This window comes from Palaemon carinicauda, chromosome 15, assembly GCF_036898095.1.
Source record: "Palaemon carinicauda isolate YSFRI2023 chromosome 15, ASM3689809v2, whole genome shotgun sequence".
NCBI classification, from domain to species: domain Eukaryota; kingdom Metazoa; phylum Arthropoda; class Malacostraca; order Decapoda; family Palaemonidae; genus Palaemon; species Palaemon carinicauda.
Window position 1 is genome coordinate 16321171 of NC_090739.1, and position 24778 is coordinate 16345948.

The following is a 24778-nucleotide window of genomic DNA, read 5'->3' on the forward strand; positions in this document are numbered from 1 at the left end:
ATCAACACATGTTAATGTCTTCATCAATCAAAATAAAATTGAACAGATAGTTTCTAACTTTGTCATCCATTCATCAGACTTTATGCCTAGCAGATAATAGACATTCCTATTTTTCAACATGTACTGATTAACACATAGAAAATTATATTTTTCAATAGAATGCAATAGTTCCTCTAGTCCATGCTTCGCTAATAAAGCCTTGTAGTCTGAGCTAAATAAATCCATGGATGATTACTCAACTGAAGGGAGCTACTTTCTTTCCTGGGATTAGTGTAAAACTTGGCTGAAGCTCGAATATTAGGTATGCAGTTAATTCTAATAGTAATACATTCTCCACACTATTCTAGAAGTTTTTTTTTTCAACTATGACCAAATTTTGGAATAATCTTCCTAATCAGGCAGTTGAATAGGTGGATCTTCAAAAGTTCAAACTTACAGCGAATGTTTTTATAGTGAAAAGGTTGACATGAGTATCTCTTTACAATTTTATATGAAAGATCTATTTTGATTGTATTACTGTTTTTAAGATATTTCATTTTAATTGTTTATTACTTCTGTTTTAATTTATTTCTTTTATTTCCTTTCCTCACTGGGTTATTTTACCCTGTTAGAGCTCTTGGGGTTATAGCATCCTGCTCTTCCCATAGGGTTATAGCTTATAGTATATTAACAACAACAACAACAACAATAATAATAATAATAATAATAACAATGATAATAACAACAATAATAATGATGATGATGATGACCAAAATTAACTTGAGTTTGAGACACTATCAAGATAAAAAACAAGAGTTAAGAGACCTACCTGGAATTGCAGCTGAAGAACTCCACCTGTTGATCCATTTAACACCATGCACAACATGCCTTGGATACAAAGTACAGTACAGGTATTACAAATCTAGCCTATGCTCTTTGTGAACATGCATCAGAAGGGTTCCAAGCTCTGCAAATAAGAATACCAATAATGGGGCTTTTCAATAAACATAATGAAAATAAATCCTCTATGCATGACCACCCACTATGATACTACCAAAAATATTTGCAACAATAGAGTATACACATTTCTGTTTCATTGTAGAAATGAGCTGCGGTGTTATTTTAACAAACAAAAACAAAAAAAACATACCAAATATAAAAAAAAAAATTCAATAATGTTCTTCCTTTTCTGAAAATATGAATACCTATGAATACCAAATACTGCACACAATGATAAAGAAGTGTGAACAGGTATCATCAAAACCTGGCAGCACAAACACATTAGAAATACATAACACACATTGTAGAAGTATATGCAAGGTAAAACATAGCTAGTGAATCAAATGCTTTCCATTCCCCAATTATTCATAGTGACATTTATTTCTCTACCCTCCTTATTACTTGTTTCCGGTAACCTCATATATTTACTCTTAATCATAACTAGTCTTGCACACACACACATGCTTTCATGAGTTTCTGCTGTTTCTCATCACTATTCTCAATCAGTAGTGTCTATGTCTGCAAACATCAGTCATTCCACATCCCATCGTCCCTTCTCTGAACATTGTTAATCACATTCAGCTTATATCTCATACATTTTCATAAACTCTATAATAAGCACCTTCAAATTCGTGCATGGCAAATAAAAATTTTCTGCTAGTCCTCAATCTTTAAAATTTAACATATCATTGAAACAACTATTCCCCCGATCCTGATAGTGAATAATTTTCACATCACTGCTCCATTTAAATCCTTTACCCTTTACTTATTAACCCTTGGAATGCTATAAACTGTATTCTACATCAAGGGGATTTTACTCCTTTGAACCCTTGTATGATGCATCATTTACTTTAGCATTTCCCCTAATTTTCTGTTAAAATTTACACAATTTATTTTCTTCAAAATATGTCAAACTATAAACAATATCTACGAATAAGAAATTTATTCAGCTAAATGATAAAAAAAACAGGGTGTGGTGAATACTGGGGGGACCCACCATGTCAACAGAACCTGAAAGCCCAACAACATAGGTTCAAGGGCTCCTTATTCCTGATGCATACTCCCCAAGGATCAAGCTAAGGGAGTAAGCGCAGGAATGACGATAACAGGTGCACCCAATGAATGGAAGGAAGAAGCAAAGCTTTCTTCCTCCCCTCAAAGTTTAGGTTCAACAAACGGGGATGATTTTGAACAATCATGACCCTACCAAGAGCACAAAAAGTGTGCATCTACAGATGGCTTAACAAAAACCTGGGTGTAAAGTCCATCCTCCCGCAATCAAGTTCATTGTTTCGCCTTACTAATCAACAGTCAGTATTCACTTCCAGAAAAAAATGAAACATTTGATTAAAGATCCATTGGTATGTTCATACCTGATGCAGGCAAAAACATAGGTGAAGAAACTTTGACAGGTAAGGATCAGGGCTCCTTTCCCTCACTCCCACCTGTCCCTTAACTGCTCGTTAAATCAATTCAACAACCCGCCATCTCATACTGAAAACACATTCCCTACCTAAAGGATGATGATTTATATTTGCATTGGAACAATTAAAAAGTCCAGTGAGTCTTTAAGCAAAGCCAAGCCTAACCTGATGAGTTTCAGGCCCTAGCAAACTCATCAAGGTATACTAGTGGGTCTGGTGCAAAAGTTAGTAATGGTTCTGACAGTGCAAAGTGGTTGACGGAATTGATCGCCTCTCAAGTCTTGCAATCTAAAATTACTTTGTGATCAAGTCTACTCAACTCAACAACTGGATTCTGAGATTTTAGACCGAGTTGGTAGCCTGGATCATAATATCCAAATATTCATTAATGTAAAAGCTCATGAGCAACCAATTTTCCCATATATTAATGACATCATAAATCATAGTTTCTTTTGGAATTCCATAACTGTATTAGATAAATCTTTTAAAGGTTTTCTTGCAAAATGATCAGTTGAATCATGTTTCAAATGGTAGTGCCCCACGATCTCACGTAGGATTGGCCACGAGCTCATTCCAAGTTTGCTCTAACGCTGCGAATGTAGGAGCTAGTATCCCAACTGCCAAAACAAGTCACTTGTTTCTTACATAACCTTACTAAAAAAAGTTAATTCAAAACTCTCATAAGACAAAGGATATTCCATACAATATAAAAATTCAGTCCCCTTTATTCAAATTTACATATATACAAAATTAAGTCTAATAAAACAAATCTATACACTTTTATGTTATACATTTATTATAGAAAATTTTCAAAAATAATCTATTTATCAACTCCAAAAAGATACAGTTGGATGAATTTTTATCTGGAGAACTATGCTGTTTTTTAGGGTATCTTCAGGTAACTGGATTATTACCTCATAAATTCAGAATGATGAAATGATAAAAAACCATAATTTCAGTTAGGATCTACACAACTATACCAACTGACAAATCAAATAACAAAAAGGGCAGCAAACATACCAAGTAAGAATGCAGTCAGCTGTTCATAATAATGATTTCAAATTAAATTTCATACATACGTAATTGAAGGAGTGCACAGCCATTTATAATCACCAATGTGGTGCAGAGTACCAAGACAGCAGCCTCATGTAAACAAAAAGTGAGGACAAAATTAACTTATTAAAATCTTGAATTAGTTTTGTTACAAACTGAGCAGTTTACAAAATCTATCTCGACACTCTACACACAACACTACATACTGTTTAAAAATATAAAATCAACATACTTACAAAATCCAAATTAGATAAAATCATGAGAATGCATAATTTTATAATTTCATATTGGATACAATGCGATCAGATAGCCAAGATATATATATAAAGTATATTTAAAAGAAGATTTTACTTATAGTACTCTTTCAGGGCAGAAGTTCAATGCCATGGACAGAACTCTCCACCTCACTAGATCGTTAATTTCTGTGACTCTATATACTGACTACAACATTTCCTACAAGTACGGTAATTATTTAGGAGGGGAGGTTTAAAATGCTTAGCTAGAGAGTACGTTCAATTAACCTAATTGAAGAAAAGCCAGCAGGAAAACTGTCTGTAAAGCCAAATCTGCAGAACCTTATTCCAAGGCTACATGAGGTGTCTGTCTATTGAGAGTGAATTACTACCTCGGAACATCTTTCTTGTGTTGACAGGATTGATGCAACTCTACCAAAGGTTCCCAGTTAACCAGAATTACCCACAGCCGTGCGGGCAATTGACCAAGGGATAGAAAACAGGAGAGCAAGGTGGTATGAAATACACTAAATATTTCTTATGCTGAAGCTGAAAAAATTCAATAACACCCAAAACCATGTGCATTCCTTCACCAGTTTTAGTCCAAGTGTGAAACACCAATACAGTAATATATAGAACAAATTACTGAATACTGATTACCTCAGAAGAATGGTGATAACATAAGAATTACAAAGACAAGAATTAAGCATCTTCTCAGTAACAGTTAAGCAAAGGATCAACATTTCATGATTTAAGGAGTATGGAAAACTGCTTATAATCTTTTTTTCAAGAATATCTAATTTCTCTCACATAACTACATTAACTGACCAGATAGCATCATGTAAAACTAAAACATTATAATGTACAAAGTATGTTCACCATACGAACACATTAAAAATATCTAATAGTTCTCTTACAAAACTCTTAAAATTATGGTAAAAACCCTGATCATTCCATCTTTTGTTCTACTTGTCACTAAATTTTCCTCACCTAAAATTCCCTTATTAGATAATAATTCTAAAATGACATTTTTTTTAAATTGTCACAAATTTCACATCAAAGTTTCTGAGGATTTATTTTGAATAAACAATAAACATCTTACGAAAGTTACAGTACAGGTGTGTTGGAGGGGAAATAATAACGACAGAATTGTATTGCAATAAAACAATAGGGATTTAGCATCTTAATGAGCAGATTCTCAGCCCAATTTGAATATCATGATGCTGAAACGACGACAGGAAACCTCTATCCTAGAGATTTCAAACTAAGCTAAAAAAATGAAAGACATGAAATGTATATCATAACAATACTTTTCCTAGAAAAGCATTACAAACTTCTCTTTAATTTCATCTTGAATCATGATGGATCATTAGAGGAAAGAAATTTAAGCATAATACAGATAAGGAGAATTGAGTGATAAATTCAGCAAACTAGTTATCAATTTCCTCAAAATATCCTCAATAATGCAAATTTTGCCATACAGTATACCAGGACACTTGGAAGTAGACATCAGTACTGTAATTCAAGCAGGTCTATCCTAAAAAAGTGAATTGGTAGGTAGAAGTCTTTCACCTGGGCACATCTAAAAACCTGAAGGACTGCAGCAAGCCATAGCTCTCCTCTTCCACATCTCAAACACAGCAAAACATAAAATCCTCACAAGTGAGATGCAGGAGAGAAAATCAGTGTGTAATTCAGGTTACAAATAATCAGCTCAGCTACACTTTGGGAGCACCACCTTACCACAGAAGTATTCCAAGTAAAATATATCCATGGAGTTATTCATATGAAAAAGCAAAATGTAAGTCAATACAAAAACGAGAAAACTTTGAATAGTACAAAATTTGGTCATATTAAAACACTCAAGTACTTTACACGTTAAAGGAGTGGGCTTCACGAAACATGATGCTTATTAACGTTTTTCATTATTTAGTTATTATCCTGTATTTTACCATTTACTTCCCATTTTTAGTACCGTATATATTTTTGAAGAACTGTTGACAAACTTCATAGAACAAGTACTACATCCAAAGGACCTTAAAACAGTCAAGTAACTTGCATATAAAAGATGGACAGTCAAGCCTATAACGTAAACAACAATTGATCTGAAATATTACTAAAGTACAGTATCATAGCACCTAAATTACTAAAGTACATTATGAAAAATAAGTTGAGCACCAATCCTAAAAGTGGTTCAAATTCCATGGCAAACAACATAATACTATTGATAGAAAGCTTTTCACTACTGTACTTCAAAGAATCAAGAGGATAGAATTACAAGTTGTTGATGTTCATGTAACAAACCATAAAATGAAATCTTTATAAACTACAAAACTATTTCACCAACTTGTAATACTAAGCATATCTCTCTGCTAGTAATCTACAAGTTACCAAATTATCAATTACAAGCTATAGTTTCAACCGACAGGTAGTTACTCATAATACCTGATTCAAATACATTTGCAGCATTCTATTTATAATTAAAGATAAATTGTTCAGCCATAATAAGCAGCACCAGTTAACAAATATTAATAACCACATGGGCATACACCCATTGTGAATTGAGCTGACATAGATAGAAACTACAATTCCTATTAGAAATTTTTACCCTAAATAACAACACATTTTCTGTCTTCATAAACTTTGCTTCTTTTCAAACATTCTCTCCGGTTTATTTTCTAGGACAATAACAAAATGTTAAGAAAAAAAAAGAAAAAGATGAAGGTGATTTGACTAACAAGCAGGGAGTCATTACACAATATTAAGTAAAAGAATATATGCCATGATTTTATGACAGAATTTTTTTTATATACACCCCTTGATCAGACTTCATATGCTAAATAGGTCCACAAATGTTCCAAGAATCACCAAATTTTGTCTACCAGAAAGAAAAAGAGGATAGTTTGAATACGCTACTAAACCTACACAGTCTGAGTCTCAAGGCGTGACATATCAAATAAACTAAATTTTCATGACTAATGTGTGAGAGCCATTGAGACTCAAATAGCTGGAAAGGACACCCCATGTTTTATAATAGAGCTTTAGCTGAAAAAGTTGAGTTTGGTACAAACCTCTAACAATAAAACAATCTTCAAATTAAATGTCACTTTAAGTGTACAAATCTCTAACAATACAACAATCTTCAAAGCAAATGGTCACTCTAAGTGTAGCCTAGTATGTAATGCTAACAAAAACAGCTAGCATATCTTACTGCATTACATATGAAAATATATACAATGCTTGTACAACCAAAATAAGGCAGAATATATATCCCTGACAACAAAAAACTACATTAAAGTCCATGCTATAAAGGAGTCATTTTCATCTACCCTTGATCAGAAACACCAACAAAACCTTTAGTAAAATACATGGTTAACTTATACTTTAACCCCTTCACTATGAGATGGCATACAAGATTTGTCCCTATCATATATACATACCCAATTATCCTATGATAATGTATATTTCCAAGTTAATATTTTTTACTGTTTATTATAGAATAAATTTTTCAGACATTTGCTTTGTTCCATTACGAATTTTACACTAAACAGTAAAGCATGGTGCTTCCATATAATTTTCCCCTGAAAAAATCTTCCGATTCATTACAAATCGATTATAGAATTTTTTTAGAAGTTTGTTCTATATTATTTTACGCTTGAATGTAGTAAAGCACTCTGATTCTGTGTAAAAAAAATCTTTATATTTACTGTGACGTGATTATGTGATTGCATAATAATTCCACAATAGATAGCAAATGAAAGATATAAAACATCTCATCCATAACAGACTTCACTTTGTACAGAAATTTAAAATATATGTTTCCTTTGACAAAACAAGTCTACTATAATGTATAATTATAAGGCATACAATGAACAAAAGCTTATCTACTGATGACAAAAAATAGCTATTTCTGCCTGCCTGGGCACAGGTGCCATATTCATATACTTGGAAAAAATTATTTAGCCTATAGAGAATGCTTCCACTAGCTCAACAGAGGGATTTGATCATGTACGAGAACATAAACACACTAATACCCTTTACATAATCAGGAATACAGTGCATCAGTTAGTGGGGTGGAGTGAGATGTAGGCATAGCTACATCTCTAAGCTCCCGGGGGGGGGGGGGGGGGGGGGGGGGGGGGGGAATGCCTCATGTAGAGAATGTTTCCATTGGCTAAAGAGAATGGTGTGATTATGCAGGGTAACATAAAAACAAACTAAAACAACCTATACACAATCAAGAATAAAGGTTTGAATCACAAAGTCTCAGTTTGTGGGCTGAAGAAAGAAGAAAGTGAGAGCTAAAATCAAGGGGAAGAGCATCTTCAGTAAAATATCCTTCAAATATGATATATATCCAAGTGTAATCTTTAGCAGGCTAAACTGGATTTTAACATCCAAAATGTTTATATTTGTAAATGAAATAGTTTGTATGTAATAAAACCTTGCACTTATGTTTTGACTTGCAATTTATATCATTGTATGGAAGTGGTTAACTAAACTGTTTACTACAATTAAAGATGAAGGAATACACATAAAAGATTTGAAAAGATCTGCTATTAAAGGCAATCTTCATCTTGCACTGTTTATCAGAGACTAAGGTAAATGCAAGATAGGATAATTCCCAAGTTGCAAATGACACATAAGAAAAAAAAAAAGTTCCTAGGAGAATATATATATACAGTACAGTCTGCAAAATGTTAATTACTGTAAAAAAAATAGTCAAAATAATTATGTATCATCAGACAAAGAGCAATTAGATTAAAATGGTCACACTATTGTAAATGCAAGTTGTATGAAAACCTGACAACTTGGAGCGTAAATCCTGTCATTCCAATACCAAGGGTAGAAGAGACTCTTTAGCTATGGTAAGCAGCCCTCCTGGGAGGACAAGCCAAATCAAACCATTGTTCTCTATTCTTCGTTAGTGCCATACCCTATGTACCATGGTATTCCAGTATCTTGGGTTAGATTTCTTTTGCTTGCGGGTGCACTCAGACACACCATTCTATCTGTTTCCTTATTTCCTTTCTTCACTGGGCATCCTGCTTTTCCAACTAGGATTGTAGTTAGCTCGTAATAATATTATCAATAAACAACTGCGATTGCAGAGCGATAGAACATGCGCAGCATGTTATTGTTGTTAGATGTTGCCAAGTCTCATTGCTTTACTAGAGGCATTAATATTTTGGTATATTGTAAGAAAAGAAAACGGAAAATTTCTCCATTTTAAATGGTAACGTTAACATTCCAAGCTTCCAGAGATGAAAATAATACACAATGAATTCAAGAGGAGATTCAGAGAAATAACATCCCTAAATGTTGATGAACTATTTAGTCAGGGATAAATAATGTACAGTAAAACTTTGAAAATCCAGAAATACTTTGCTTTGTCTTCTACAGTATGTTACCATTAATATTTTCACTTGCATCTTTGCTCTTTTTACATTGCATAAGTTATTTTTTTCTGATCTATGAAGCAAATATTCATACAGACAATAAACTTTACTTATAAGATTAACAAATAACACAAATTCAGTATTTCTTTTTTTTTTTTGTTAGGCCTTGGCTAATCACTTCATCAAATTATGTGAACTTCAAAAGCCATGACAAAAAGAACTGGGAAATCCAATCATCAAATAAAAAGAATCATGGGAAAAAACACACCTTTAATAAAAGACATCTATGTAACAAAATTAGGTGGCATTGGTGCATAAATTTAAGGTTCTTAGTTTGTTAATTGCTTGGAATTTTTTGTTAAAAAAAATATAATTTCATATCGGAATATGAATTAAAAATTAAATAAAACACTATAATTTTACTTTGGTATTTCTTTGCTTAAATTTTTTCATGGTGTATTTTCAAAATGCAAATTTGTAACACGTAGAGTTAACTAACTTCCTAATAATTGTCACTAATTAAGTATTCACGGCCAAACAAAACAATTTTGCCATTGTTAATTTTCCACATCTCTCTCTGTCTGTCTCAGTGATACTCCTCTTGTAACATTTTTTAAGCTTATACAGCTTTAATTATCATTAAATGTTGCAAAATATTCTTCTTCGACTAAAGCTTTTCCCGCTATGAGGGTCGCTATTTCTTGAAAGCCGTTTTCAATTTCTTCTGTCTCCTATTACACACTCCATCCACCTTCTCTTTGGTCTCCCCCTCCTCCTCCTCCTACCTGGAACATCCATCTCCAACAACCTCTTCCCAACATACTCCTGGTCTCTCATTATTACGAGCCCAATCCAGTGGAGTCTCTTTTCTTGGATTTTGCAAAATATTACGGTCACTAATTACTGCTACAATAAAAATTACTAGGATATTAAATATGATAGGTACTGTAAAGGAGCACAGTTCCCGGAGAGATGATCAAGAGAATATAACTACATAATACAAATGGTCTACATATTGAATGTCTATATTGTACTGTTATAACACACAAATATATCCAAGTACAAATTATAAATAAAATATCAAGAAAGGAAAGGTTTAAATGTTCTAAAATCTTACAAAACTTGTACAGAATAACAACTGTTTATGCTAAATTTTGCATTACTTCTACCTTGGTTAATAGAGTACAATAACTTACAAACATACACATAAATTACTAATAAAGGAAATACACTACTAATCACTTGATCTTAGTGTGCAAAAACCCAAAACAGATGTCACTTATTTAAATATATAAAGATGAAACAAAGAGAAAAATTCAGAATATCAATGTTATAGTTCCTGAGTACTGTACTGAAATACAGTCCAACCACATACTTGTATAATGATATACAGGGAACTTAGTTGGCTTCAATGACATTAAGGAGGATCATAATAAAATGTCTTGGATAGGCTATGTTCTTATTAGTTCTTATTTGAAATTCCATCAAAACGAGTAGAACCTTAGCTAATATACTAATTTTTGTGTATACTTTTGCTTGATAAAAGAAAATAGCAAACACCACATAGAACGATAGACTAAAGATTTTTATTTATTTGTTTCTATCACCAATACCCAAGATTTTATGATTACGGCTTGGTTTTGCCTCTATGTTGAAGCAAATGTGTGAAAACTAAAAAACAGTTTCTTATGATGGACGGTGGAAAAAAAAATTCAACGAATAACCTCCTTGAGATGATTAATTCATGGTAGGTAAAACCAACATCAAATCTTTATCAATATCAACCCAATGTTTATCAGGTTCAAGTCCAAAAGTCAAGTTCTTCCTCCTTTCATTGAAATTGATTTTAGAGGTTTTTATAATCACAGGGCTAATATTGTATGTGAATAAGGGTCAGCAATGGGGAAGGAAATAGTACTGTACTCTCTTGGTAGCAGCAACACTAGATGACTCATTCTTGAAGTATACTGATGTTTAGACAATCCGTGACTTTCAAACTAAATTCTTTTTTTCTTTTATGAATGAAAGTTCAAATTAAATCTGGTGTTCAAGCTTTAGGGAGTTTCTAATTCATATCTAGCACTGATCGCAATGCTGTTATGTTACCATGGATGAAAATTAGTCTTTAAGTGCCATTCAAGTTTAATTAAAGTTGAGGTAAGTAGTTTTTCTGACAGTTTTTTATTAAAGAACCAACGATGCACTCATACTAAATAGCAATTTATCTCACCGTAGAAATAGACCTAGATTTTTTTTCTAAATTTTAATATCAATATGACATGTCAATATGACATGTTATTACTGTGACAGGATTGAGACCTACTCTGTAATAATATTTTGCATACATTAAGGCAATCCATTATAATTTTCATAAAAGGTTTATTAAAATAGCCACACCATAGAGTGATTAAAAACTTGATGGGTTTACAAAACTAATTTCTGGGTCGATCTGTGGCGCTGGGTGAAAAGAGTCCTTCTTATATACCTTTTCTGATAAAACCTTCCAATTATACCAGAGAAAGATAAAAGCATGGAATGCTGAGGTTACAACCCTCGCGCGAGCACCTTTAGGGTGTCGTGTATAAAGCAAAGGCGCGTGAAATCCACTATTCACAGGTTGTCTTCCATTTAGTTAATTCCTTCGTCAAAGGGATGGGCCGATACAAAGGCCCTTGCCAACCACCAGCGCCACACCACCCACGCCACGACGCGAGCGCCATCTGAACAACATCCTTCTTTTTGGACTGATAGAATAGTGTGTAATTTGTGGTGCTCTCGATCGTTTTTAACAGTCATGGATTTATTTTGTCATGTCCGAAGCTCCATCTTCACACATTCCAATGTTAAGTACCATAGTTTGTTTTGACAGTATTTTATTGTTCCGGGCTTTTGTTTTATATCCAGTATAGTCTGTTTTATTATTCCCGTCTGGCCTCTCATGGCGGCCATTGTTTGTTCACTTGTTTGGGAATTCATCTTTATCTGCCCGTTTAGTACTCTGTCACTTAGGTTCTTGGTTAAGTCCCTGGCCTTATGCCTTTAGAACCGTTATTATTTTTAATTTTTTGTGTATTTATGCTCATGGTACTTTTTGCTAGTAAGTCCAGCCTACGAACGAGATAGCGATTTAGCTTTGTTTTTGTTTAGTAACCGCCCGAGGCGTTCGTCACTCGACTGTGCTATTTATTTAAAGTTTTAGCAGATGCTATTCTTCGATCGTAGTGTTATATGGATGTACATTTTTATTTTATACGTTTATAATAGTGTTGTGTGATTTTTAGTCCTGTTTTTGTGTCCAAGAGAGCGAGAGATTGGGGTCCCCGTTTTCTGTTCGCAGTCACGAGTTACCCCTTTATCTCGTTTTCTTTCTTTGCTCTGGTGGTTGAGCGGATTTCCCGTTTTCCGTTTTGTGCGTTCAACAGGTTCTCCCTCCCTCACCTCTCCCCCTCGGGGTGGATGATAACTTACGAGTTATTTATTTTTCGTGACTTTTCAATTGTTAGCGTTATTTTGGTCCGTGTTCGTCCTCTCCCCGTTACGGCTCGGGAGTAGTTTATGAACGTTTTCCACTCCGCCTTGAGTTCTACTCCGGCTTGAGGGATTCTCAATGACTTTCGTTCTATTGTTATATTTATATATTGTTTACTACATGGGACGGGCTTCATATTGTTTAGATACGACCCTCCGGTGGCCCTTACTGCGGTCTCAGGCCACGGCCATATCCACAATAGCCATTGTTATTACAATTGTGTTTTTATTCACAATAATTATTCAGGACCTTTCTTCTCCCTCCGGCCTCACCGGAGTTTGTAAATACGCTTTGCTATGATCTAAGCCTTAGCCCTTAGCTGCGGCTTGGCTTTTATATCTTCACAATTGAATTATTAGCCACAATTGAATTATTCAGAGTATCTCATTATCCTCCGGCGTCACCGGAGGTCGCCCATACACTTCACACTTATATTTGCCTTGCCTTTGGCTAAGACGGCATTATTCAGGACATCTCATTACGCTCCGGCTTCACCGGAGGTCGCCCATACACTTAACACTTATATTTGCCTTGCCTTTAGCTAAGGCTGGTGTTTATATTTATTTTAAGGGCATGTCACTGCTTCCCCGACCCTCGCAGGTCGGCAGATTGCTTTAAGTTATTTATCCTTATGTCATTATCAGACATTAGGTAAATTACAAATATACAAACATTTGGATATTATAGTGCCAACAATGGTTTTGGCCGAATAGCGATTTAAACGTTTGCGATTTAGTCTGTTAGTTTGTACTCGCCCCAGGAAGGCTCGATTTAGACTATATCCTTATTTATTGGTTAAGTTGTCGTTATTCTTCGTTTTTGGTTATTACAATGACTAAAAATTAAAAAGAAAAAGGAAAAATAAAAATAAAATAAAAACAATCAGTTTTATTTTACTTTCCTTATATTATTGTGTGATGTTAGCTTTTATTATGTAACCTTGAGTGAGAACATAAGGTGCTCGTTTATTAGCTCGAGTAAGGGAGGTGATTTTCCCGTTCTCCGTTTTTATACGTTCACGAGTTATTCAGGCCTCCTCTTATTATCAGAGTTGATGATAGTACGTTTAATGTTATACACGTTTTATTGATGTGGTTACTGTTAATATAGCTAACACTATTAGTAGGAACGTTGGTGTATGAGTCATTAATTGGGTTCGATTTATACCGACACCCTTAGCTCCGCCTTGAGTTATACGCCGCTATAATGGATACTCATTGGGTGGGAACTAGTCAGATATTTGGAGTGCAACGGTGAAATCCGGCACTCAGACTCCGGCTGAGACCTTTTTGCACACGAACCTTTGTCATGTTTGATCTCAATTACACCTTTCCGGCCCCTTTTTTCATCGAATCTCCGGCTACGCTGGAGATAACTCAAACATTCATTGAGGTTAATGTTATCGTACCGGTGACGGTCACGATCTCACGGGGACTAGCCTTTGCTACCGGATCTCCCATACAAACAGAGATCAAGCAGACGTCCAGAACCGGAGTTAACAATGTGATACCGATGAGGATTTCACAGTTTCATTATTACGGTTTCTTTTTCATCGAATCTCCGGCTTAACCGGATATCGTACAGGCGATCAGCATTGAGGTTAATATTAGATTTCCTCTGGTTCACGTTGTCACTATGACGGACCTTTGTTTGTACCGGGGATGGTTACCGGAGATCCGGTACAGTCGGAGATCACTCAGACCACGGGTAGCCAATCTTTTGTTTTACCTGTGTAAAAAAAAAAAAAAAAAAAAAAAAAAAAAAAAAAAAATTATTTATGAACGTAACTATGCCTATATTTATGCATGTATTTAATTCTAACTATGTATAAATATGGATAAATATCCATACAACATCGTGTTCAAATATTATTAAATTAATTATGCCTATATTTATGCATGTATTTAATTCTAACTATGTATAAATATGGATAAATATCCATACAACATCGTGTTCAAATAGAATTAAAATAATTATGCCTATATTTATGCATGTATTTAATTCTAACTATGTATAAATATGGATAAATATCCATACAACATCGTGTTCAAATAGAATTAAATTAATTATGCCTATATTTATGCATGTATTTAATTCTAACTATGTATAAATATGGATAAATATCCATACAACATCGTGTTCAAATAGAATTAAAATAATTATGCCTATATTTATGCATGTATTTAATTCTAACTATGTATAAATATGGATAAATATCCATACAACATCGTGTTCAAATAGAATTAAATTAATTATGCCTATATTTATGCATATTCAATCCTAACTGTCTAAATATGGCTAAATATCCATACAACATAGTGTTCAAATAGAAATACATTAATTATGCCTATATTTATGCATAGTCAATTCTAACTATGTCTAGATATGGATAAATATCCATACAACATAGTGTTCATATAGAAATAAATTTCCACCCAGTGGCGAATGCGCCAACAGTGTCACATTTCATGAATGCAAGTGTCGCACTATACCCCAGAAGATAATACATTAAATAACTTGTCTTTAAAATGGCTTTTTAAGAGTATACAGCTGATCCCAGCCTGTGAATAGGATCGCTAACCAAAGTTCAAGGAACATCCAGACTTATGTCCCCTTTGTGTTACAGAAGGTTCGCCTGCATGGTTCCCATCAGGATGATGATGATTCTCTCTGGCCTGCAAAGAGAGGCTCTCCACCCTTGGGTATCGAAGTTGGGAAGGAATGCTCCATCTAGAGGTCCCTATCTCCTCGGAGTGTCCTCTCTAAGGTTGGACAACGACCCCATGGACGGGCAGGTATGTGGGTATGAGTTTTGAGCCTTCAGCTTTGCAATTACCTACGTCACCGACCTAGGACCATTAAAGGATCCTAATGTTCATGTTACCCTGCATAGACTGTGACGGCTAAAAGCAACACATTCTAAGGAAATCCAAGGGGCTATGACGAGCTCTAAGGTAGGGTGGTGAGTCAGTGCCGTTCAGGAACTCGGATATAGGTGGTACCATAAATCTGGAGGGCATAGACGTCCTCCCTCTGGGGGACCTAGATTTTACTCCCAGGTACTAGAATTCCCATTCAACGGATTCGTTCGTTTGAAAGAGATTGCCTTGGTTAGCTTAGACAAGGTACCGAAGGTAACGGTATTATTTCCTAAAGGGCAGGCCCGATCTGTCTGGACCAGGATGTTGTCAGCCTGGGGGGTACGATAATTCCAGGCTCTGCCCTTCCAGTTCGACCTACACGTTTGTTGGTCTGATCGGGTCAGTTGTGGGAAGTACGTTCTGTCTGAGACCTCTATCAGACAGGAATTGATAGTCGGTTTCCCACTCGTCATCACAGCCTTCCTCTGGTTCGACGATTTTGTATCTGACCCCCCATCATCAGGTGGTCTACCTCACTGATTCCCCAGGTACACAGTCCAACTCCGTTGGGATGTTTTGCCTGCATGCAGCCCTAGATCCGAACCCTCAGGCTCCTTTCATGGACACCAGAGAGGAAGCTACAGGAGTAGAAGACAGTCCCGACATCAAGGCGGACCTAGGAAAAAGGGGGCTCGGAGAAGGGAAGGACCTAGATTCACTCCCTCACAACGCGGTGGTCCTGGTAGAGGGAAGACTTTACCACTTTCGTGACCATTGGACTCGGTCTGTGGGATCATAGCATAGTCTCTAACGGTTTGAGATGAAAATGGCCTCAAGGTCCTCCTCCTCCACCAGTGACCTTCTCCCAGAAATACACTCCCGTCCTGAAAGAGTACACCACAGGGTTACTCAAGAAAAAGCAATCAAACGACTATCTCTTAGGTATGGACCTTACTTCCCCGTGGGACCGTCACCACCTCTGTCGATCTTACCGACCGCTATTAGCTTGCGCCTATAGCTCGAAACTTCTCTTCTTATCTGGGTTTCCACCTAAGCAGGAAAGCCTTTGTGTTCAAGACATGCCCTTCGGCCTCAACATTGATCCCAGGATATTCACGAAACTGGGAGAGGCAGTGTTAGAACAACTCAGTAACCAAGAGATACAGATCATTGCTTATCTGGCCGGTTGGCTCATTTGGGCCCGGCCGGCCATAGAAGGTAACAGAGCTACGAAGGAATTTCTTCGATCGCTCGACAACCTGTGATTTCGGGTCAATCTCCATAAGTCTCGCCTGCGACCATCAGGCCACTTAGAATGGTTAGCCATTCAGTGGGACCTTTCGAAGCACACGTTGTCTCTCCCTTCCAAAAGTAAGAGGAATAGGTTCCAAACTCAAGAATTTCTCAAGCACAAACAGGTGTCCAAAGAGCCTAGAAAGTATCCTCGGCCTTTCCCAATTCACTTCAGTAACAGATCTCCTAATAAAAGCCAAACTCAAGACATCAATCGATTTTGGAGAAAGAGAGCTACAGTACCTATAAGAAGACAAGGTCTCGAAGATCCCCTCTGTCGGGAAAATGAGACTACGTCCATGGTCCGAACCGAAGAACCTCTCCAAAGCGGTTCCTCTACAATTCCCACCTCCACAAGTGACATTCCATTCAGCCGTGTCTCTAAGTGGATGGGGGGATTTCTCCGAACATCAGATGTTTCAGGTTCTTGGTCACTAGCCATGAAACAGTCCCATATCAATGTTCTCGAAGCCATGGCAGTGTTCTTGACCCTGAAGAGAGAGACTCCTCCGAGGTCGACCCACATCAGAGTAGTGTCAGACAGCACAGACGAGGTACACTACGGAAACAGGGGAGGATCCAAGTCACCCATCCTGAATCAGATCCTGGTCACTTTCTTCGCCTGGGCAACAGAAAAGAACTGGTTCCTGTCAGCACCTCACCTAGCGGGAGGCCAGGATGTGAGAACGGGCTCACTATCCAGGACGAGTTCCCTGGAGTCAGAATTTCACTCCGGTGGATACTCAGGTTCGTTCCAGGCATCCAGGTAGATCTATTCACATCTCAGATCAATCACAAACTTCCTTGTTATGTGACCCCAATCCTGGACCCTCGGGCTCATGCCATGGACGCATTACCCCGGGATTGGAATCATTAGAGGAAGATTTCCCTATCTCTCCCAGTGAATCTTCTAAAAACTTTAACACCGACTGCGCTCCTTCCGGGGCGCAGTGGTTTTAGTACCACCTCACTGCCCAAGAACAGTTGGTTTCCTCTCCTCCTCGAGTGGAAACTCCGTCCCATCCGGATTCCGTTCCTCAAACTGACCCGAGTATTCCAAACTCACTGTGTCAGATTACTCAAGGATGTCCAAAACCCTAACTTTGTGGACTACAGGAAGTTGGCAGCTCGTAGAGACTCGAACATTGAACCGGAAAACGATTTCTTACTCGAATCAGTCAAAAGGGACTCGACAATTCGCCAATATGATTCGGCCGTTAACCCCCAAAATAGGTGGTCCCCTTGGAAAGTTATTCCTCTTCTCCAAGATATTTTTCTATGTCCGGTCACCACTCTCAGGGCCTTTTTAGCCACGACTGCTACCCGATCGTCTGGCCCCTTGTTTATCAGGGAACAAGGAGGTACCATTCCCATACGTGGTATTAGGCTATAGATCCTATACTTCGTTTGACAAGCCAATCCGGGATCATTTCCCCCAGAAGATGGACTTTGATGACCTTATAAAGTTCACGGGTTGGGAATCTCCTATGGTCTTCAAACGCCACTATCTAATGAACTTACAGGCTCTTAAATACCCAACAGTTGCAGCTGGGAGCCGTATCTCTCCCCAGTGATCTTTTGTTCTTCCTTTCATCCATCTCTTTTCTTCTCCCTCCTACCCGCCACTCGCACCACGACGCCGCTTCCTTGGTGGTTCGTTAGCCCTAAGTTTATTACATATTAGGTTATGTTTGTAACTATTATTGATTACCGTTGTTACAGGGTTGGGATATTCTTAGCCATGTCAGTTTTGTAGCATGTTTCCTCTGATACTCGGAGGCTTCCCTGTTATCATGTTTGTTTACCTTAATTATTTATGATTTTCTTTACATGGTGTTGTTTCTCTCCCCTCTTTAAAATGTTATTTTCATTAGTAAAATAAATTTTTGAATATACTTACCCGATAATCATGTAGCTGTCAACTCTGTTGCCCGACAGAATTCTATGGAGGGATACGCCAGCTATCACAATACTAGAAGGGGGTGTTCTTACCAGCGCCACCTGTGGCCAGGTACTCAAGTACTTCTTGTTGACACCTCCTCAATTATTCCTCGGTCCCACTGGTTCTCTATGGGGAGGAAGGGAGGGTCAATTAAATCATGATTATCGGGTAAGTATATTCAAAAATTTATTTTACTAATGAAAATAACATTTTTCAATATTAAACTTACCCGATAATCATGTAGCTGATTCACACCCAGGGGGGTGGGTGAAAACCAGTGTACAAGATTAAAGGATAGCTAAGTATCCCATATTTCATATAACAGTTATCTCAAATAACAATGAAATAATAAGTACCTGGTAAGGAAGTCGAATTGAACCGTTACTCTGTCTCTTTTTTAAGTTCGACTTCCTTACTGAGCGCAGCGTTCCTCTTGGAGGCTGAATCAACCCAAAGGTGCTAAAGTATACAGGGCTGCAACCCATACTAAAGGACCTCATCACAACCTTTAACCTCGGCGCTTCTCAAGAAAGAATTGACCACCCGCCAAATCAACAAGGATGTGGAAGGCTTCTTAGCCGACCGAACAACCCATAAAAAGTATTCAAGAGAAAGGTTAAAAAGTTATGGAATTATGGGAATGTAGTGGCTGAGCCCTCGCCTACTACTGCATTCGTTGCTACGAATGGACCCAGGGTGTAGCAGTACTCGTAAAGAGACTGGACATCTTTGAGATAGAATGATGCGAACACTGACTTGCTTCTCCAATAGGTTGCATCCATAACACTCTGCAGAGAACGGTTCTGTTTGAAGGCCACTGAAGTAGCCACAGCTCTCACTTCATGTGTCCTTACCTTCAGCAAAGCAAGGTCTTCTTCCTTCAGATGAGAATTTGCTTCTCTAATCAGAAGCCTGATGTAGTAAGAAACTGAGTTCTTAGACATTGGTAGAGAAGGCTTCTTGATAGCACACCATAAGGCTTCTGATTGTCCTCGTAATGGTTTTGACCTTCTTAAATAGTACTTAAGAGCTCTAACAGGGCAAAGTACTCTCTCTAGTTCGTTCCCCACCATGTTGGACAGGTTTGGGATCTCGAACGACTTAGGGCAAGGACGGGAAGGAAGCTCGTTTTAGCCAAAAAAAAAAAAAAAAAAAAACGAGCCGCAAGGAACATGTAGCCGTTTCAGATGTGAAACCTATGTTCCTGCTGAAGGCGTGGATCTCACTTACTCTTTTACCTGTTGCTAAGCACACGAGGAAAAGAGTTTCTAATGTGAGGTCCTTAAAAGAGGCTGATTGGAACGGTTCAAATCCTGATGACATTAGGAACCTTAGGACCACGTCTAGATTCCAGCCTGGAGTGGACAACCGACGTTCCTTTGAGGTCTCAAAAGACCTAAGGAGGTCCTGTAGATCTTTGTTGGAGGAAAGATCCAAGCCTCTGTGGCGGAAAACCGCTGCCAACATACTTCTGTAACCCTTGATCGTAGGAGCTGATAGGGATTTTACGTTCCTTAGATGTAACAGGAAGTCAGCAATCTGGGTTACAGTGGTACTGGTTGAGGAAAACTGCATTGGCCTTGCACCAGCTTCGGAAGACTTCCCATTAAGACTGATAGACTCTGAGAGTGGATGTCGTCCTTGCTCTGGCAATCGTTCTGGCTGCCTCCTTCGAAAAGCCTCTAGTTCTTGAGAGACTTTCGATAGTCTGAAGGCAGTCAGACGAAGAGCGTGGAGGTTTGGGTGTACCTTCTTTACGTGAGGTTGACGCAGAAGGTCCACTCTAGGAGGAAGAGTCCTGGGAAACGTCGACCAGCCATTGCAGTACCTCGGTGAACCCTTCTCTCGCGGGTCAGAGGGGAGCAACCAACGTCAACCGTGTCCCTTTGTGAGAGGCGAACTTCTGAAGTACCCTGTTGACAATCTTGAACGGCGGGAATGCATACAGGTTGAGATGGGACCAATCCAGCAGAAAGGCATCCACGCGAACTGCTGTTGGGTCTGGAATCGGAGAACAATACAAGAGGAGCTTCTTGGTCATCGAGGTAGCGAATAGAACTATGGTTGGCAGACCCCACAGGGCCCAAAGTCTGTTGCAAACATTCTTGTGAAGGGTCCACTCTGTGGGGAAGACCTGACCCTTACGGCTGAGGCGATCTGCCATGACATTCATATCGCCCTGAATGAGCCTCGTTACCAGCGTGAGCTTTCGATCTTTGACCAAATGAGGAGGTCCCTTGCGATCTTGAACAACTTCCTCGAATGAGTCCCTCTCTGCTTGGAGATGTAAGCCAAGGCTGTGGTGTAGTCGGAGTTCACCTCCACCACCTTGTAAGCTGGAGGGACTTGAAGTTTATCAAGGCCAGATGAACTGCCAACAACTCCTTGCAATAGATGTGAAGTGTCCTTTGCTCCTGATTCCATGTTCCCGAGCATTCCTGTCCGTCCAGTGTCGCACCCCAGCCCGTGTCCGATGCGTCCGAGAAGAGACGGTGGTCGGGGGTCTGAACAGCCAAAGGTAGACCTTCCTTGAGAAGAATGCTGTTCTTCCACCACGTTAGAGTAGACCTCATCTCTTCGGAAACAGGAACTGAGCCCGTCTCTAGCGTCATGTCCTTTATCCAGTGAGCAGCTAGATGATACTGAAGGGGGCGGAGGTGGAGTCTCCCTAACTCGATGAACAGGGCCAGCGATGAAAGTGTCCCTGTTAGACTCATCCCCTGCCTGACTAAGCATCGGTTCCTTCTCAGCATGCTCTGGATGCATTCTAGGGCTTGGAAGATCCTTGGGGCCGACGGACAAGTCCAAAAAGCTCGACTCTGAAGATCCATACCCAAGGAAACAATGGTCTGGGATGGAACGAGCTGAGACTCCTCAAAATTGACCAGGAGGCCCAGTTCCTTGGTCAGATCCATAGTCCATTTGAAAATCTCCAGACAGCGACGACTTGTGGGAGCTCTTAAAAGCCAGTCGTCTGACGGAGCCGGACACAAGATCATGATACTGCTGCACAGTCTGTAAACTGACAATCATGGGCAAGCGAGGAAGTACAGTGACAACCCGAATCTGTCTAGACTATCTGGGTCGTACAGACAACTCCTTAACGGGTTGCTGAGGTTGCCGCACTGCGTCACAACAAGTCCCTTCTGTTGGTTGTTGAACGTCTTCCCCGTGACACATTGACTCCGTAAACAAAAATCCTCTAACAAGGACTAAGCTTGGACTGCATGTCATGCAACACAGCTCAAGGTCTATGGGAGCAGGTGTGGTAACAGACGGGATTAGCGGCTGAAGTGAAACCATTACCTTCCCTGTAAGCATGTTATGCTTAAATAAAAGTCCATAAGAGGTTATGCAGCTAAAGGCTCCCTCCAAATGACAAAGTCCTCAAGGGAATATCAGAAGGAGGGAGAAAAGAACTTTCTCATCTACAGGGACCTTATCCTAGAAAAGCTAAGTTCTCTGAGTGAGGGTTCACTGGTGCAAAAGCAGCAGACTAGAAGGCAATGTTATGAAACTGCTTGACAGTCTAGTGAGTTGGCAACAACCCAAGATATGTTGAGAAGCATGCGGTAAGGTATGCAGAGCATGATGAATGCAGAGTATGCTGTATGCAGAGCATGCTGTATGTAGAGCATGTTGTATGCATAGCATGCTGAAAGCAGAGCATGCTGTATGCAGAGCATGTTGTATGCAGAGCATGCTGAATGCAGAGCATGCTGAATGCTGAGCATGTAGTAAGCAGAGCCTGCTGTAAGCAGAGCCTGCTGTAAGGAAAGCAGAGCGTGTGCATGGCGTTTAACATTTCTCAGAAATTCCATGACCAGTGCTAGAGTGCTTTATGCATGCTTGCATGGGATTTAAAAATCAACATAATGTTTACCTTACATTCATAACTCATGATTCATATTGTTGCCATGGTTAGAAAATGGAGGTAAGGTATGCTGAACAGCAGAGTCAGAACGAGCTGGAACAACAACAGTGGAAGGTGCAGAATCAGGGTGCACGGGTTGAGCTCGGTGCAGCAGCTGAGGAGACTGACTCACAGGTGGAAGAGGTTGTACCTCCACCGAGAGTTGCACCACCGGTGGAGCAGCCAGGGGAGGAGGAGGAAGAGTGGGGTAATCCTCCTGATCCCAAACCGAAGGTTGCCTTAAAGAAGGCTGAGGCTGAACAACACTGGGAACAGCGAACACAGAAAGAGGTTCAACATCGTACGCCTGGCAGATGGTGCTGCGACTGAGTGCAGCGAGTGCAGGCGGGTTGAGCACAGGCTGAAAGGGTGCAGGGGAGGTGCAACACTCTCAGCCCGACACTCACACAACAGGTCCGAAAGCTGTGCTTGCATGGACTGTAGTAGAGTCTACAACATCGTACGCCTGGCAGATGGTGCTGCGACTGGGTGCAGCGAGTGCAGGCGGGTTGAGCACAGGCTGAACGGGTGCAGGGGAGGTGCAACACTCTCAGCCCGACACTCACACAACAGGTCCGAAAGCTGTGCTTGCATGGACTGTAGTAGAGTCTACAACATCGTACGCCTGGCAGATGGTGCTGCGACTGGGTGCAGCGAGTGCAGGCGGGTGCAGCACAGGCTGAACGGGTGCAGCCGGTTGGTGCACCACCGGTGCAGGCGGGTGCAGCACAGGCTGAACGGGTGCAGGCGGTTGGTGCACCACCGGTGCAGGAGGAGGAGGAGGTGCAACACTCTCAGCACGACACTCACGCATCAGGTCCGAAAGCTGTGCTTGCATGGACTGTAGTAGAGTCCACAACATCGTACGCCTGGCAGGTGGTACTGCGATCAGGCGGAGCGAGCATAGGGGGGGGAGTGTAGGCGCACTCTCAGCCCGACAAACTGATGACTGAGGAGAGACAGAGCTAACCCAATGACTGCATCCGGGTTGTTGAACTTTACTTCGTACGTCTGGCATAGGTCTGGACTTTACGTTTAAGAGGTCTTGAGACCTGAGACCAGCGTAACTCTGCCTTTATTTTCTCCTCTAAATCTCTTCTGCAGACGAGCAAAATAAGGGCTCAATCGTCTGCGGGTGGGAGTGACGGTCTCGGTAAGACACGCCCACAACCACCGAGGATACTTCTGTGCGCCGATCAAGGCCTGCCGAACCCTTATGCCCTTCGACATTGCTTCTCCCCTGGGCTTGGGAGCTTGCAAGAGGTCCCGGACTGGGAGGACGACTGGCGCGCACAAAAGTACCCTCACGCATAACACTGACATACTTTGCACTAATCACTTATCACTTTGATTTCTGTTTGCACTTATTTCACTGAACTCGAAACTTTAAGTGGTTTGTACCTGAAACACGCAATTCTATCCTTCTCAAAAGTTAGTAATTGCGAAAACAGAATTACAATGTAACAGAAAAATCTAATGAAAGAAAATTCAGTGGCTGGAAAGAGACTAAACACTAGATCACTCTAGAAACGTTTAGTTTCTTCCCCTAAAGAGACTAGGGATAAGAGCAAAACGATAACGACGTTACTTGTACGCCTGGCAGGCTTGAGGGAAACGTTTATCCTCTTTCTCCCTCCGTCTCTATCTCTCTCTCTCTCTCTCTCTCTCTCTCTCTCTCTCTCTTGACTTAGAACCTGAGAGAAGAGCCCAATCATATATATCGTTAAAACATATTATTGTTAAAGGAAAAAACTGAAATATTTCCCAAAAAGAAAAGTTCCTTATTAGGATCAAAACCATTAAGTTAAGAAAGAATGAACAAAACGCTAGAAACGGTTACTCTTTACTGCAATGTGAAACCGTGAACATTCTTTCTCTATCGTAACGATAGAGTGCAAGTTGAAACGTTCTGAACGTCAACAACTGCCGAGACAAACAAAACGTTAGTTCAACTTTGAAAAAATACGAGACTATCAAAGAAATTCTTTCAAAGACCTTAAAATAGCATAATATGTTAACAGGTAAAACCGAAATGACGGGCTCACGATAATTAACTTCGGTACCAAGAAAAGACCGCCTACTATTAGGAAGGTCGAATATAAACAAATATAAAAATTAATTTTAATAAGTTTATAATAAAAGGAAGTTAATCG

General features: G+C 39.2%; 1 protein-coding gene across 1 annotated transcript in view; it reads right to left on the reverse strand.

The window, feature by feature from the left end:
• Window positions 1-808: 808 nt before the first annotated feature.
• LOC137654486 (protein C19orf12 homolog) overlaps window positions 809-24778 on the reverse strand; it is a 92834-nt gene continuing 68864 nt past the window's right edge. Inside the window, exon 5 of the mRNA XM_068388152.1 lies at window positions 809-946. The gene's annotated coding sequence lies outside the window, so the exon portion shown is untranslated. The remainder of the gene's footprint in view (window positions 947-24778) is intronic.